Source organism: Macaca nemestrina, chromosome 9 (assembly GCF_043159975.1).
Source record: "Macaca nemestrina isolate mMacNem1 chromosome 9, mMacNem.hap1, whole genome shotgun sequence".
Taxonomy (NCBI): domain Eukaryota; kingdom Metazoa; phylum Chordata; class Mammalia; order Primates; family Cercopithecidae; genus Macaca; species Macaca nemestrina.
The window spans coordinates 112,375,808-112,393,996 of NC_092133.1; the positions used below are offsets into that span (position 1 = coordinate 112,375,808).

At 44.9% G+C, this 18,189-nt stretch overlaps 1 long non-coding RNA gene across 1 annotated transcript; it reads left to right on the top strand.

Moving 5' to 3' along the window:
* The first annotated feature begins 14,930 nt into the window (after positions 1-14,930).
* LOC139356112 (uncharacterized) lies at positions 14,931-16,923 on the top strand. Its single transcript, XR_011607505.1, has 3 exons — positions 14,931-15,061; positions 16,035-16,119; positions 16,778-16,923. It is a non-coding gene; the product is annotated as an uncharacterized lncRNA (long non-coding RNA).
* Positions 16,924-18,189: the final 1,266 nt, after the last annotated feature.

Sequence of the window (18,189 nt, forward strand, 5' to 3'; positions counted from 1 at the left end):
TTTTCTGGCAGAAATACTTTATATACAATGCTGTTGCCTTCCACCAGGAGGTACGTCATGTCTGGTTGTCTCTCTTCGAATGATTCCAGCAGCTCTTGATGACTGTTGCCTTGATCCTTTCATTCATTAAGGGTAGTGATACCTGCATTCCTACATTTACTGCAGCACTATTCACAATAGCAAAAACATGGAATCAACCTAAGTGTCAACCAATGGATAACTGGCTAAAGAAAATGTAGTTTATGTGCACTACATTTTCGTAGTATATGAATGATATACTATTCATCCTTAAAAAAGAATGAAATTATGTCTTTTACAGCAACATGGTTGGAACTGGAGGTCATTATCTTAAGTAAAACAAGTCAAACACAGAAAGACAAATGCCACATGTTCTCACTCATAAGTGGGAACTAAATAATGTATACACATGGATGTGGAGGGTGGAATGATAGACGACGGGGATTCAGAAAGGTGAAGGGGTGGAAGAGGGGTGGATGGTGAGAAATTACTTAATGGGTACAATGTACGTTATTTGGGTGATGGATACCCTAAAAGCTGACTTGACCATTAGGTAATCTATGCATGTAACAAAATTGCACTTATATCCCACAAATGTATACAAATACAAATAAATAAAGAATAAAAAGGGTAGTGATCTTCTCTCAGTCCTTATTTCTTTAATAGTTGAAATGCTTCTCTAGAAAGAATTTCTCCTTTGATTATTTGGTTATCCTAAAATACAGAAAAAGCAGAAATAATTGCTTGATTCTTCATTACTTTAAGACTTGTTTCATTACCAGTTTTTAAAATGATAAGTTTGTTGCCTAGCTTCCTCTAATGGTTATTGCTGAGTTCCTTTTTCATTTAGTATCACGATGAACTCATGTTTGATGTGTTTCAGACCCTTGCATTTCAATACTTACTGATGTTCAAATTGTTCTGTCTTTGGCCAATGAAAGTGTTTTCAAGTCATTCCTGATTCCTTCTGACCTCAGGTCTTTGGCACCTTCCTCATTTTCTGGTATAAATAAATGGTCCAGGCTCATGGGATACATTTGTGGGTGCCACAGGCCTGGATTAACTATTTCTCCAAGAAGTTATGTTTACTTTTGTTAGAAAGTGGTAGTGAGAGATTATAATTAGGGCATTTAAGTGTCCATTGATACTAGTTTGTTAAATTTTTAGTTTCTAAATTCATTGTTAAATTTTTATTTCCAAATTCATAACATTCAGACCATATTTATTAACTCCCTTCCCTAAATAAATGAGAAATTGACATATCTTCATTTTTCCCACTTTCTTCCTTAACCTTCTCAACTTCTATCAGCTGTAACATTAATTTTAAATCTTCAAGATTTGTAACCTTGACACTTTGTTCTGTGACTATAAATCTCCCTCACTTTGTCTATAAACTGATTATAAAGCTATAAAGCAAAAAACGGCATTTGCAAGGTTACACTGAAATAAATGTCATCTGCTGATGAACCCCCCCAAAAGCATGACTATATTCATAGGAAAAAAAATGTGATCTTATTTCACTACACTGGGCCACTGGGAAGAAACTTTGTAATCCTCATGGCCAAATGGATTCTTTTTAAAATTAAAATCAAGCGCTCAATATTATGCCACTTTTAACTCTGCTTCATGTTTGTACTCTGGTGTTGTACAGCTACTTATGTTCCCTGGAGTTTCTAGCTGTTTTATTTTTGTTGCTGTTGTTGACAGAAGAAACATATGCTCCCATCTGATCAGAAATTTCTAGATTCCTAATAATAGAATTGCATAATGGAACCCACTTGCATTTTGAAGACATACATGGTGGAGTCTTTTGATACTTCTCATTTTAATTTTGAGCTATTGTTTTCTAGACCTGCTGCAGAGTTTCCAGCTAAGATTTATTTCCATTGCATTTCTTGGTTAATTTCACTTTTTGCTGGATCATAGATATTCCTCTTTCTTGGATTCCTGTTTTGCTATGATAGAATACATTATCAAATACTTTTTTTATTCTTCAAAAAGGTTATGGAAGACAAGCTTTCTGATTTCTTCCTACCTGAAACTGACTTTATTTTTCTCTCCTATTTGATAGTTTGGCTGGGTATAGCTTTTCAGATCTGGATTATTTCTTTCCTAGAATGGTAAATGAATGTCTCTGTAGTCTTCTAGCTAGTATTGTCACTTATAAATTTCATATCCATCTTTGTGACAGCTCTTCCTAGTAGGCTACCCACCACCCCATCTTCCCTTTTTCCTTCTTAACAAACCTCAATTTTGTTCAAGTACCAACACCACTGTTGAGAAAAAGGAAGGTCTCCTTCCTAGCCCTAGGCAGGGATTCATAAATCATTTCACTGTAAATCCATTCTTCTCATCTGTGATTGATTTAGGAATATGCTTTTGGACATTTCTGCTTGAGGATGTGATGATTCTAAATCGTTGCAGCCATCCTGTGACCATGAGGAGAAGGGCAAAATGTTAGAGGTAGCAGAGAAACTAAAAGAATCTAGGTTATTGAAGATATAACTGAGAAGTTGAATTAAATAGGCCTTAAAAATACTTTATGCTGTAAAATGTTTATTTGTAGATAGATCTTAGATAGTCTTACTTTGAGGATTACTTTGCCTCTTGAAGAGGTTATTTTTATTATGATTCATAACTCTTAATTTGAATCTTTGGCACCTGAACTTGGCTGATCTTTATGTTAAAATAATTCAGGCCAAGTGTTCCTCCAATTTCTTTTCATGGAGGGATAAGGAACTACAAAAAAAAAGAATGCCTCTTTACAATAAATTTGGTAGACTTGCAGAACTGAAAAGGCTGTCAAGAGTTAATTTAGTCTATTGCCTTGACTCTGAGCAGGCCTGATGAGAAGCTACCCCATAAAATTGCCTCATATGCTTTTCATAGACACAGAAATGTCATCACCTCCCTTGCTGCAGTGCATTCCAGCATATTGATGCCAAAGAGGGAGGCCACGGTGTCAGAGATTTATCCTGAAATAAATGTGGTGGCGTTTATCCTAATAGGACCAGTTTTCACTAGTGAGTGGAGGAATTTCTAGCTGCAAGAAAACCAACTAATGTGGAAATTTATAAAATAGAAAGATACAAGGAAGTGAGAGTTCGAACTGCCGAATGACTTTGTTTTACAAGTTTTCCTAGAGTTTTCGACATAGAGCTCACCTAACGAATTAGAACCACAACTTAATTAAATCCGAAAAACTACTTATCTAATGGAAAATTTGTTTTAAGCAACAGTGCTATCACTGTTAAAAAACCTCTTTATATGCAGCGGCTATGGGAGAGCTTTGACTTAGGGAGTGGCATTAGCCTTAAGTCTACACAGGGACTTTCCTGAGATGAGGACATGCTCAGCTATCCTAATTCCTTCCACATGGAGGCTACAGCCATCTGCAGTTGTAAACCACGATTCTTTGGCACGCAAATCCCAGATGGTGCTTTGAATTTAAGGACCATATTGCATCCAGATTTCTATCACATGTGGTTTAATTTTTGTTCTTATTGTTACTCAACACATGGAGAAAAAAGTAGATAAATACATAACTAAAAGAAAAAAAAATCACTCAGAACCCCAAGACTATTAATATTTTGGTATTTATCCTTCCAAATGTTTTCTGGGCATATTCATTGAAATGTAGATGTTTATTTTTTTCTTGCAAAAATGGGATTGTACACTGTTCTTCGTGTGTGTGCTGTGCATGGCATGGCTCAGGGGTGACCTGGACATATGTACCTCTCTGACCAGGCTCATGGTCCTAATGCCATGGTTAGCTGCCATTCACCATCGTTAAGGGAAGGGCAAGGAGACCATTGGACCCCAGAGTGAGCAGGTACTGCTCGCTGAAGTTCTGTGCACATCATCTCTGCTTCTCACATCAACCCTCAGGGGTGATTCTTTTGTTGTAGTTGTTGTTCTGAGATGGAGTCTCGCTCTGTCACCCAGGCTGAAGTGCAGTGGCACAGTCTCAGCTCACTGCAGCCTCTGCCTCCCGGGTTCCAGCAATTCTCCTGCTTCAGCCTCCCGGGTAGCTGGGATTACAGGCTCATGCCACCAGGCCTGACTATTTTTTGTATTTTTAATAGAGGCGGGGTTTTACCATATTGGCCAGGCTGGTCTAGAACTCCTGACCTCAGGTGATCTGCCTGCCTAGGCCTCCCAAAGAGGAGTGATTCTTTACTCTCACTTTGCAGATAAGGAAACTGAGACTTAGGCTGAGACAGAATTTAAACTCCCATTGATTTGGCTCCAAAGGCAGTGTTTTCTATGGCGCCACAGCTAGCCTCCAGCTAGACAGCTGAAATGACCTCCAGACCAGAGGCGTCTGAGGTGGAGACATTAGGGAAGGGAACATGCTGCTCACAGGACAGAGATGCAGGAGTTTTGCTCCTTAAGTCAGCTAAATCCGAGTTCTTGTCTCACGACCAGGAAAAAATTAAGCATGCGGACACATTGAAGGGTGAGGAGGGCAGAATGTATGAAGCAAAAGAAAAGCTCTCAGCAAAGAGAGGGGGTCCTGCAAACAGGTTTCCAGCTCCCAAATTGAATACCAGGGCCCCCAAACACGAGCTGAAGAGGCGAGGCTCCGCCCCCTGCATAAGGTGACAATTCCTGGTGACTCCACCCCATTCCCCCAGCACATGTGGGCCTCCAGTCTGCTGCAGATGGGCCCAGGCAGGCCCCTTGTGCAGGTTTCCTTGCCTGCATAAAACGTCTGGTGTAAACACTTTTAAGGCAGGTCAGAGATTATCTGGGGACCCTTCTCTATCTACCTAGGCCTTTGTCTGCCCCTGCCTCTATCAAGAGGAGTTGCAGATGGGGATGGCCTATACTTACCTGCAATGTACCTGGAGGAGGTGTCCAGGGCTGCTTTCTGTCATGTCAGGAGGGAGACACCAATGGACAGGTTTTAAACCTCGCGGGGAGAGGAAGGGCCTTCAGTAGATGAGTCAGGGGGCAGAATGGGTTCCCTTAGGCAGGGCTGGGCTGGGGAAAGCCTAACAAAAGGTGGTTTTTGCCCTCCAGCTTGCCCAGTCCCTGCAGCTGTCTCAGGAGTACCAGCCCCATGGCAAGACTCTATCCTGGAGCACAGGTTTCCTTCCTGTCACATCACAAATCCCCCAGCCCAGAGGTGGATGTCTCCAAGTGTGTTCTCTGCTAGAGCTAACTAAATAAATGCATTCATATTGTTGGTTTTGGAGATTATTGGTTCAAAGGGTTTCTCCCAAATATTTGCATTTCAACAGCCTTGTTGATACTGGGTGCTGAAAATACAAAGATTAAGCCTCCTCTTAAGCTCGTCAGAGTGGAAAAACAGACATTTCAATGAATGAGTGAGACACAAGGGGTTATGATAAGATGTATGTGCAAAGGGTTCTGCTAGGTTTTTTATTTATTTATTTATTTATGTATTTCTGTATTTATTTTTTTGCCCACGGAGAGAGGTAGATGAGTATAGGCCCTGAAGGAGATGTTTGAATGTCTTTGAGGGATGAGTAAGAGATGTATACCAGGCTGAGGGGTCACTGGGCAGGGAAGGCAGCATAATTGATGCCTGGAAACAATCATGGTCTTTCTGCTCTGGTTAAAGTAGGCAGAGGCCAGGGGATTGGGCTGGACTCTGAAGGGCCTAGTAGGACATCATAAGATATTTGGGCTGTTTCCTGTGGAAAGCTGGCGCCAAGAGATTTGAAATTGTTTGAAGCAGGGGAGAGGCCTAATCTGATTTTTGTGTTGGAAAGATATTTCTGGTAACAGTGCGGAGGCTGGATGAGTCACTTGGAGAAAAAGAGACCATATTCCAGTGGACACTTTCAGCAGGTGGTGAGGGTGAGTTTGGGTCAAAGAGGCCTCTTCCCAAGATTCCAAGAAAGACTAGCTCTGGCCTTGGGGAAAGGCAGATGGCTGTAAGGAAATGCAGGAAGTGGTGTCTGATCCTTGGGGAGGTTACAGGGGGCAGTTTCACTCCACCACCCCAGCCCTTTGGTCCTCAGAGTCTCCCATCGGCACCCACTGCTGGGGGTGACCGGTGGTGGCAGGATACCGCCTTCACAGCTCCCTTAAAGAAACCTGTTATTCATGATCTAGTAAATCCTGGGACTGGCCGGTGGGGGGCGTTGGCCTTTCTTGTGTTTGCTTCATAGGGGCCCTCAGGCTTTGCATGCCCTTCCACTACCCGAGGTGGGGAATACCGCAGGAAGCAGGCGCTGGGGTGATTTGGGGCCAGGAGGGGGTGTTTGACCCGGAGAGAAAGCTGGTCACAGGTTCTGGGGAAGCTTCCAGGGGCTGAGAGCCAGCTGGGGTGGGGCATGACTGCTGAACATCTCTTGGGTCAAATAATCGGTTTTAAAATGCAATTAAAGAGACAGGGGCACATCCTGGTTAAGGGCAGGGACTTTGCAGCCAGACCGGGGGTTCGAATCCTGGCCCTGCTGCTTCCTTGCTGTGTGCTTAAGTCACTTAATTTTGTGTGCCTTGGTCTTCTCATCTGTAACATGGGGGCCATCAGGATACCCACTCTGTAGGTTTGTTGCGAGGATGAAATGAGTTCATGCATCCACAGCATTTAGTGCTGTGAAAGCATCTGTCTCACTGCAGACGGGGGTTGCCTGAGCTCTCAGGAAGTCAGTCCACCCAGGCACGCCCTGGCCAGAGGCTCTTCCTTCCCTCCTCCAATGTAGGCAGCAGCTGCACCCAGGAGGCCATCCTTCTCTCCCCCCACTTCCTGCAGATGCCAGGACAAACAGGTGCCCAGACACACCCAATTAGAGTGCAAGGGGCGGCCCCTGCCCAGAGCCCTCGCTGCCCAGACTGTCCAACTGGACCCGAACCCCACCCCCACCAGATCAGCCCTAGCCTGGAACTTCAAAGTGGTTTTATTTTGTCCCTTTTGCATTTGGATTCCAGGAATATTTAATGGGGTGTGTTAGAGCAAAACAGCCATAACTTGCAGGCAGCCTTTCTCTCCAGATTAAACAGGTGCATAATCCCTCTTTAGCCAAGCTAAAGAGGCTGCAGCAGCTGGGGGCTCCCCATCTCTGTGGGCTCCTGCAGGGGCACTTGCCTCCTGTCTCTGGTGCTCCCCAAATGCTCCTCTGTGCAGGTCCTCCCTGGCACCCCCAGTTGTCCTGGGCCACTGCAAACACCACACTCCCTCACCACACTGAGCAAACTCACCTTGGTTGTGAGAGCCTGAGGTTAAAATAAAAAGCACTTCCCTGTTGGCACTGCTTTGGCTGCATGCACGTGATTTCATGGGGGAATGTGTTAAGCCCAGTGGTAGCCGGGCTGGGGACAGGTGCGTGGAGCCATCTAGGTGAGCTCTCCCTGCACCCCCTCCCCTCCGAGGTGGCTCCCGGGTTAGGGAATGTTCCTGCATCTCCACAGGGACCATCTGGTGGAAAACCAGCCCAGCCCCACCCAAGAGGGGCAACGGTGAGACCTTGAAGGCCTTCTGCCCTGGTGTGGGCTGGGTGGCTCTCCTGGCCGAGTGCGTGTTCTTTGCCAGCCTCTCTCTTCCGGAAGTTTCACAATCATGCTCTAATGGAAACAGCATGGTTAGAGAGGCTGGTGGCCCCTGGGATTGTGGCCGAGCAGTGATGGATGGGCCTGAGGATGGAGCGGTGGCCCACGTGGTCGCACCTCCTGCTTGGCTCCAAAACGGAGCTGTTAGTACAGCCTGACTTGGATCATTTATCTCCAAGTCCCAGGGGATTTTTAAACAGCTGTGGAGCCGACCTTTTCCAGAGGGATCATGGTTCTGGCTTGTGGTAAGAAAAACACATACTGCCTGCACCCCAAAACCCAGACCTGGATTCCTGGAGCAGCAGGCCCTCCATGCACCCCAGGATGCTCCCATTCTGAACCTCCTGCCCAGTGTCTGTGCCATTCAAGTGGGTGCAGGGCTCAAACTCGGCACATATGGAGGTAGAAGGCATTTTTCTCTTTCCCTCCTCTCCACTGCTTCATTTCTGTTAATCACCCAGGGGAGTAGGGCTTGGCAGCAACACCTGGGCCTATCCACACCATCCCACTGGCCAGGCAGCATTTTTCTTTCCACAGATGCAAAATCATTTTCTGTTCTTTCCCTGCCCCATCCGTGTCCCATGTCCCTATCTCACCTCCCGCTTCCTCCCCTGCCTTATTTTCTGCTTTCCTTCCCGGGAGGTCTTGTTCCTGGGATGGCAGGAGTCCATCTGGGGTAGGTGCCCAGTCCCTAGTGCTGGCCTGAAGAAGACAAGTGCAGAGTGCACCGGCTGTGAGAGCAGCCCCCGTGCCTGTCCCTCTGCAGCGAGCAGGGGCACGTGGTGGCCTCCTCCTTGGTGTCCTTCTGCGACCTGCTGGAAGCCCAGCATGATCCTCAAGCACCTCATGGAGAGAGTTGGGGGGAGGAGAGGCTGGGTAGGAGCAGGGACAGGGCCCGGCACTGCAGAGAGGTGGGAGGTGGGCCTTGCTCACTCCGGCTGGGAGGCCCTGGGTTCCCAGAGGAAACTGAGTGGGGCCAGGGTGGGCACAAAGTTCATAGTGAGGGAGACACAGATACAGGTGCCAATAGATGGCAACAAAACAAAGATACTCAGAGGAGGAGAGAGTCCAAGTACATGAACATCAACGCATCAGTAGGTGATCACCACTGAGCCATAATGGCCAGAGGGGAGCTGAGAGGGAAGCGGGAGAGCAGAGACACGGGGATGGGGTGGGAGCCGCAGAGAGACTCAGTGGGAGGGAGGAAGAGGGCAGAGGCTCCAGGGCCCCACACCCCCTGCCCGGCACCCCAGAGCCAACCTCACCACTGCCTGATGGGCTGGAATCTGGGGAGGGACCTGGAGGCTAGAACCCCCCAACACACACACACACACACACACACTCACACACACACACACACACACACACACACCCCAACTTCCAGAAATGCCAACCCAAGTTGGAGCCAAGGGAACAATGCCTTCCCCATCCACCCTGCCCACCTCAGGGCCCACCTGCAGAGAGGGGGCTCTTGGAGCTCGTGTGGCCACCTGGGCCTCCCAAGCAATTGTGTCCAAGTGAGCAGGAAGATTCTAGAGTTCAGTAGATTCAGTTAAGGGCTCCCAGCATGCAGACCGTGGCCTTCAGAAGATTCCTTGCTCTTCCTGCTGGGTCTGGATCCAGGTTGGGGGCACAGGGGCCTCTGGTGGACAGAGGACCTCAGGAAATCAGGACTGGCCTGGGGTTGTCCCAGCTGTGTCTGTGAAACTGGAGTGGTTTACCCCAGTAGGAGTTATGGAACCCAGTTGGGGATTCACTTCTGCATTGGCTTCCAAGCTGTCTCTACAAGGAGAAAATTTCAATATTTCAATCTTGGGCCTGTCAGCCCAGGTGTGATCTCCAAGGACAGCATAAGCAGTCTTCTTGGGGACACAGTACCCCTTGCTGGGACTTCCCCAGTCACCTCCTCAACTGAGTAACAGCCCTGGTGGGGCCCAGCTGCTCCCCTCCCCTTGGCCTCCATCTCCATTCTTTCTCTGCCCCCTCCTTGTCCCATGTCCCTGTGTCCCCTCCCTCTTCCTCCCTGCCTGTTTTTCTGTGTTTCTTCCCTGGGATGCCTTGCTCAAGGGAAGGCAGGATTCGGATCTGGGGTAGGTGCCCAGCCCTCAGTGCTGGCCTGAAGGAGACAAGTACAGAGCCTGCAGGGTCTGGATATGCAAAGAGAGGACCCAGAACTTACCTCCTTGCACATTTACACACACACACACACACTTATAATCACTGTGCAATCATAATCACATTACAGAACATTTAGAAAAAAAGAGGAGAAAAATCTCCCCGTCCCACCTAACAGAGCTGCTGCAACTATTTCCCTTTTCATATACAAATGCAATTTTAAACACAGTAGGAGTTTTATTCTCTATAAAATTGTCTGCCTTGTTTGTCTCTCTTAGAATGAAAAGACTTCATAAGAATTTTAGATGTGGTTTATAGTCTTAACAGTTATCATTTAAAATGAGAGATTGATATTCTAGGAAATCAATGTGCCCTTGATAATAGTCCCCCATTTTGTTTTGGACATTTAGGTGGTTGCTGTTTTGTTGTTGTTGTTGTTGTTGTTTTGCTGGCCCACACGGTTCTGCATTGGAGCTTCTATCATATTTCAAATTTGTCTCTGGGACAGATGAACTGCAAGTTTCTTGAGTCCTAACATGAGGCCAGCACCACCAATGGGGACCTCCATCTTTCAGCCCTCTGCCATCAGCCACAAGGGAAAGTGGTTCAGACAGTGTGGGTGGAGCAGTGTCGATCCACCCCATTGCTGGGTCAGCTCAGCCCCTTCCTAGATGAAGGATGCCACAGTCATTATGTTGTTGCAGCTTCTAAGTCATTGGGTTAACCGCAGAAGTAAAGCAAGTAATAGGCAAACCATTCTCAGTTGGCTGAGCTTTGGTGATGTGGCCTCAGCTGGGGCTACTGAGATGGTTTTTAGGGGACATTTGTGGGGCTTTTTCAGTTATTTATTTATGTTTTATTTTAGATTCCAGGGTACATGTTACATGAGTATATTGTGCAATGCTGAGGTTTGAGCTTCTAATGATCTTGTTGCCCAAGAAGTCAACATAGTACCTGACAAGTATATTTTCAACCCTTGTCCCCCTCCCTCCATCCAAGGCTTCTGAAATGCACCAGGTGCCTCTCCAGGTGAACCACCTGCCTACTTTTCCCCCAGTTCTTAAACAGCAAGCAAAATTACAATGACAAAGGTACAAGCACAACATCTAACCCTTCCTTGAGTCTCATATTTTGTATGGCTCCTGTACTTATGCAAGTTAATAAATTTGCATGCCTTTTTTTCCCTGTTAATCTGCCTATTGTCAGTACATTTCAGTGACTTGAATCTTCAGAGGGAGAAGTGGCAAGAATTTATTACTCCTCGTTTGCCTGATACTCTAGGATCCCACATAAATATTTTGATGGGGCTCAGAAAACAATACCCCAAACTGTGGTGCTTTGGGCTACAGAGCCCTTTGAACTAAGGGAAATCAAAAGGCCTTAGACTCAAACCTCAGAGCCAAGGATTTTCTAACCTTCCTCCCCTAAGCATAGGGAGGGACTCTCTCTCTCTCTGGAAGTTCCCTTATCTGACTGAGAAAATCTTCTTCCAAAAGAAATACAATTGTCTCAAAATCCCCTCCCTAGAAATCTCATCAAATAACCAGGAAAGAGTGACCACAAGAGAAAATACCTAAAGTCATCACACCCAGATAGATATTTCATCTGTTCTTCTGAGGGAAACTCCTGGAAGACTTTATCTGCATAATAAGACAACCTCTGTTCATAGTGCACTTCTGCCCCTCACCTTCCCACCACCTCCCCAGAGCTCAGAGGAACACTGTCCCAGGCCATTGTCTGCTCTTTGGGCTCATTCAATTCCCTTACAAATCATTTACTATTCCTCAAAATTGCCTACATCCCCTTTCTTCCCTCTTCCCTATGAAGAGGGTAGTTAAGCCTCAACCATCTGACCCTTCCCTTGAGACTCATATTTTGTACAGCTCCTGTGCTTCTGCACATTAATAAATATGTATGCCTTTTTTCTGTTAATCTGTCTATTGTCTGTTTATTTTAGTAGATTAAACCTTCAGAGGGGAGGGAAAATTCTCTTTACTCCTACAGTTCCCACCAGCAGCAGTGAGGGCACAGGGTCAGGTATGGGTGCTGGTTGTGCTGTGTGCCCCACTGTAAGGCATTTCTCAGCTCCACATCTTTCACTTTAATTGAATTTAAACCCATAAGGATTTAAACTCCAAGCAATGTTTGCCAATGTGGAACATTTGAAAATGACACAACAATCTAACAACAGAGGACACCCTGTGTCAAAATAATAGCATAGAAACATTTTACTGATGTAACATGCTATTTGTAATGCCTATTTGTGGGGAAAGCATAATCTGATTTTTAACTGAAAAATTACACACATACGCATACACACACAAGCCTGGAAAACTAAAAATATACAATTAAATGTTAACTGTTTTTTTCTGGATGGTGAAGGGATGGCTAATGGGTGAGTTTTTTTGTTCTCTTTTTGCTTCACTGTATTTTCTACTTCACTATAATTAGCCTATATTTGTTGTATAATTGTTTAAAAGATGTTCTTTACAGTACAATAATATCCTTCATCTACATTTTTTCACTCTCTTTCATAAATACGATTGTATTTGATACCACAGTAACACAGGAATAAGGCCAGAACAGTATATATCCTTGTGCTTCATTTTGTAGATGATGAAAGGGAGGCTCAGGGAGTTGTCATGCTTGCCCATGGTCACCCAGCCTGTGGCTGGAGGAGCTGAAGTCAGGCCAGGACTACTGATGCCTGGTTCAGGACTCGCCATGGCACCACGCTCCTTTGGGTGTAATTCTCACCCTCCAGACCCTCAGCTCACTGGCTCCAACAGCCATCCCTTAGACAAATTCCACTTGAAAGAAACAGCAGTTTCCTAATTTCTCTAATATTGACAAGACATCTGAAAACACATCTGACTGTTTCACTGCCCCACCTAGAACCTTCAGGGGCTCTTCCCGACTCCAGGGCAGGGGTTCTCAACTTTGGACATTCCAAGCTGGATAATTCTTTGTTGCTGGGGGCAGTCCTGTGCATTGTAAGATGTTTAGCAAGATCTCTGGCCTTCTTTCCACTAGATGCCTTGGTCCTTACCTACACACCCAATTGCATCAGCCAAAAGTGTCTGATGCATTTTCTGATGCAATGTCTCTAGACAAAATCTCACCGTATTGGAACCAGCCAAAACTCTTGGGGCTTCCATCCTAGCCTGTGGTTACTCCCACAGCATCTTCCCCAGGCCCTGTCTCACATCTGTTTGCTATATTTCTCCTTGACCCTCCAGCCCCTGTGCCAGCACTTCACAAAGTGTGTGGAAATCACCCAATATCTTCTTTGTCTCCTCAACAGAGTGTGAGCTCTTGAGAGCAGGGACTGTGTAATTCTCAGCTTCGAATCCCTCATGGCCTGGTCAGGGGACACTGTATCTACTGTAAATCCTTCACAGATACCTGGGCTGGAAGGAAGGAGCAAAGGAGGAAAGGAAAGAGGGAAGGAGAGACAGTTACTTAATATGGTACAGTAATTTAAGGATATTTTCATGATCCAGTGATCTAGTTTCATATATTTCTTTTGAAAGGTGTGTTTATGCATGGCCAAGTCTTTTTTCCTTTGAATTACAAGGGGTCTATTAAAGGGAGCCACAGCCAGATTTGTCTCCACCAACCAGGGAAACGAAGAGAGTGGATGATCCTGTAGCAGCAGCAGCAGCAACAGCAGGGGCCATGGCAATGTAACAGTTAATAACAGCGTACTTCCCAGGCCCCTCCCTCTTTAAGCCTGTTTCCAAACTTTAAAATGAGAATAAAAAAAAAAAATGCCCATTTTCGAGTTTTTTTTTTTTTTTTTTTTTTTTTTTTTTGAGACGGAGTCTCGCTCTGTCGCCCAGGCTGGAGTGCAGTGGCCGGATCTCAGCTCACTGCAAGCTCCGCCTCCCGGGTTTACGCCATTCTCCAGCCTCAGCCTCCCGAGTAGCTGGGACTACAGGCGCCCGCCACCTCGCCCGGCTAGTTTTTTGTATTTCTTAATAGAGACGGGGTTTCACCGTGTTAGCCAGGATGGTCTCGATCTCCTGACCTCGTGATCCGCCCGTCTCGGCCTCCCAAAGTGCTGGGATTACAGGCTTGAGCCACCCCGCCCGGCCCATTTTCGAGTTATTAAACTGGTACATGTGGCTCACCCAGGACAGTCCTGGGTATGTAAAACGTTCAGCCCAGGTTAATTGAATCCAAGTCAAAATCTGAACACTAATGCCTGTCCAGCAGCCCTGAAAAACGGGCCACCATCTAACCAGCTAACCAGCCACTGAGGGATTGCATTTCTGCATTTCTCTACCCAAAGGCAGAAGCAAAGGAGGCAAATACATCCAGCGTCCTTCCAGAAAGGAGCTGCCAGGCCCTCTTCTCTTATTGCTTTATTTTGCTACAACCCTTAGTGGCTGCTTTTCTTGAATTGACATCTTTAATATCTCAGGGGTGTTTCGTTATTTTCTACCTGTTTCTTCCCTTGGTTATTCTTTGGTTCATTCAGGGCTTTCTCCCAGGTGACCGGATCCTTCCTGCCCCGGGGTGTGTTGGGTTGACTTGGGCCATGGGGTGACTGAAGCTACATGTCAGGAACAAGATCTCCCACAGTGGCACCACACAGGTGGCATTTCGTTCTGGAAGCTACTGCTCCTCCTCTGATTCTGGGGTTTGGTTCTGAGGAAGCGGCAGTAATGGTAGCAGCCACAGAAGCCCTCCGTCCAGCAGGGCGTCAGTGATACCTCTGGGTTCCTTTCCCTCCGGGAATGCTGCCGCTGCTGCTGCCATGGGTCTGAAATCACCAGCGTGGAGTCCAAAGACATAAACATGAAATTTCCTGACTGTAACACTGCAGGATGCTCGTGAGGAGACTGGCCCAGAAAAAAATATACAAGGTTTCAGCATCTGAAAAAGCTGTGCTTCCTCTGAATGAGGGGTTTGTTTTTGTCCTGTGGACAGGAAGGCTCTGGCAACTATTTTCCTCATTGCTTATGCTGCTAGGTAACTTAGAGTCAAAATCGAGTGCCGCCTCTCTGCACGTGAGCCATATCATTGGGTATGCATTCCTGTGAGGTCATCTAACCATTATTTTCCTATTCATGTTCCGCTTCCATTTCTCAATGTTTTTCTTGTTATTATTCTGAACAAAATCTGCTTATGTGAAGTTCACAGAATCGTTTCCCAACAATCAGTAGTAACCTGGGAAACGAGCATCCCTCTGCCCCATTGTCTCCACGCCATAGTTGAAGGTTGCAGGATTCAGCAGCCCAAACAGCTAGGATTGCTTGTGCTGTGTTTTCTATGTTCGTTTAAAATCCTGCCTGTGATTTATTTTCTTTCAGTCCCAAGTGAGGCTGTGCTAGTTTTCATAGCACTTTACAGGGCTCAACACCAGGTGGTAAAAAATTCAAGTGGATCCATGGGCCAGGTACATTTCTGTTAAGACAAATGGTTTTTAAAGGAAATCATGTGAGTCTTCTCATAGCCCTTTCTTAAGGCCCTCCCTCCCTTTCCTCCTTCCTTCCTTCCCTTCTTCCTTCCTTTCCTTCCATCCCCTGCTAATTTTGGGGCAGAGAAGAACTGATATCCCACTAATAATGAGCAGTTGTTGAAATTCTGGGAAACGCTGGGGATTGCACACTGCTTTATCTTCTAGAAGCCTCCAGGAGGCTGCTTGTATTCATTCTCATTTCCTGTTCTTACCCTATTTTTGGCATCTTCCTCTTTTTGCTTCTGAGACCCTCCTTCTCTGGTTTGGGGTTACCTTTGGGGCTCCCAGACCTCTAGCCTGGGTACTTCCCAGGACTGAACTCCACTGTTCTTCCCTACCTGGGCTACTTCAATTGTCACTACCCTTATGCAAATCAGCCTAACAAAGATGGTTCTTGGTGTTACATTTGCCCACTTTTTTTCCCAATGGTGGCCTGATTACCCTAGGTTCCTGTCTGCTGTTGCCCCTCTGTCTACCACAGACTCTAAACACTCTCCATTCATTGATGCCATAAGTGATTAATCTCTGGCTCGTTTCCTCTCATCTCCCTCCGAGTGTGTGCAGTACCCATTCATCAAGATGCCCAGATAACTGAAGCAATCCACCTTCATTCGGGCCATGCTCTGGGCTGTGACGCCAGCCTGGCGATCTGCAGTGCTCAATGTGATTATGCTTTCTTAGTGAATCCCTGGGGCTCTTCAGCCTCCTGCAGAACCACATCACCTTGAATGGCTTTTCTATAAATGCCTCCCCTTCCTCCCCATTAAGTCCTTCTATGGATTTTAATCTTAGGCTGGCTTTAGCAATACAGACAGTCCTGACTTACATTTTTTGACATTACAATGGTGCAAAAACAATATGCATTCAGTAGAAATTGTACTTTAAATTTTGACTTTTCATCTTTTCCCAGGCTAGCAATATGTGGCACGGTACCCTCTCTTGAAGCTGGGCAGTGGCGGCAAGCACAGTTCCCAGTTAGCCATGCGATCATCAGGGTAAATGACCAATACTGTGTTCTACAATGTACTGTATTCAATAAATTATATGAGATATTCAACACTTTCTTATAAAATAAGCTTTGTGTTACATGACTTTGCCCAACTGTGGGCTAATGGAAGTGTTCTGAGCATGTTTAAGATAGGCTAGGCTAAGCTATGATGTTCAGTAGGTTAGATGTACTAAATGCATTTTCTACTTAGAGTGTTTTCAACTTGTGATGGGTTTATCATGAGGTGACCCCACTGTAAGTGGAAGAGCATCTGTAGCCTTACCATGACCCTGAGAGGAATTGTTGTCATTGAAGAAGCAGGCAGACAGGATGGGCTTAAACTGTGGTTTTAGGGAGTTGAGTTGGCTATTAGAAAGAAAATTTTTCTCTGAAACTTGGAGAAACTGAAATATACTACTAACAAGGGTGGTGGTATCTTTTTAAGAAAACTCTAGGGAAAGGGGATAAAGCAGGTCTCTTTTGAGAGACTGCCATTAGAGAATTGAATGGCCTCTTCCCTGCCTTCCCCAACGCAAGGAAAATTCTTAGAACTGGAATAGAGCTGAGCAATCATCTATTTCAACCTCCCTCTCAATGCCAATCTTGGGATATCTTTACCTATCATGTATCCTTCCTAATTATTCATGTATTCACTCATTTCACAGATATGTGTGACTCAGGACACCATGTTGTCAGATCTTCACTATCCTAAGCACAATGTAACAACCCATAATGGCTAAGTAATGGTCTGATAACATGGAGGAATGAAAAAGTTGTGTAAATGGCATCAAGATTGTTTTAAGATTATCAAGCTAATAGAAGCAATAAACGTCACCAGTTGTCTTAGGATTTATTCTGCAAGGGAGGATTTGCACTTAAAGGGACATAATCTCTTCCAACTAATACCAATTAACAATAGTAATGAAACAAACAGGCATAATTTCTACCACCAGAAAACTCACATGTGTAGTTTTTAAAATGTACACTATGCAGTAAAAGATACGAAATCAAGTATTAGACTAGGTATGTAAAATGAGAAATATTTTTCTCCAGAGACCCAGAGAACTTGAGGTAGTCATTGTCCTCGAAGCCCTTTGCACATCAAGATATGCAAGTTCAACTGTTTCACTTGGAATTCAAGTCTTCCAAAATATGGTCCCAGCTTTATCTGCTACTAAAGATCTGCATTCAACCTTTCAATGTCCTTAACACTGATATGATTATGATGTCTCACCTCTATCCTCCATAAATATAAAAGAGCATCAAAAGCACAATCAACAAAAATGACACTAGACAAATGGGACTATGTTGAACTAAATAGCTTCTGCATCTGCACAGCAAAGGTAACAATCAACAGTGTGAAGAGACGGCCTGGTGAATTGGAGAAAATATTTGCAAACTATTAATGTGACAAAGGACTAATATCCAGAATGTACGAGGAACTCAAACAACTCAACAGTTGGAAAAAAACCCCATATAATCCCATTAAAAAGTGAGCAAAGGACATGAATAGACATTTCTCAGAAGAAGACATACAAATGGCCAACAGGTATATGAAAAATGCTGAACATCACTAATCATCAGGGAAATGCAAATTGAAATCCACAATGAGACATTTTCTTACCCCGGTTAGAATGGCTACTATTAAAAAGACAAAAAAAAAAAACCAAAAAAACAAAAAACAGTAACAGATGCTGGCAAGGATCTGTTGGTGAGAATGTAAATTAGTACAGCTATTATGGAAAACAGTATGTAGATTTCTCAAAAAACTAACAATAGAACTACCATGTGACCCAGCAATCCCACTATGGGGTATTTATCTAAAAGAAAGAATTCAGTACATCACAGGCATACCTGTGCTCTCAGTTTATGACAGCATTATTCACAGTAGCAAACAGAGGGGATCAACCTAAGTGTCCATCAATGGACAAATGGATTAAAACTGTGATATAAACACACAAATAGAATACTATTTGGCCATAAAAAAGGAATAAAATCATATCATTTGTAGCAACATGGATGGAACTGGAAGTCATTATGTTAAGTGAAATAAACCTGTCAGAGAAAGACAAATATT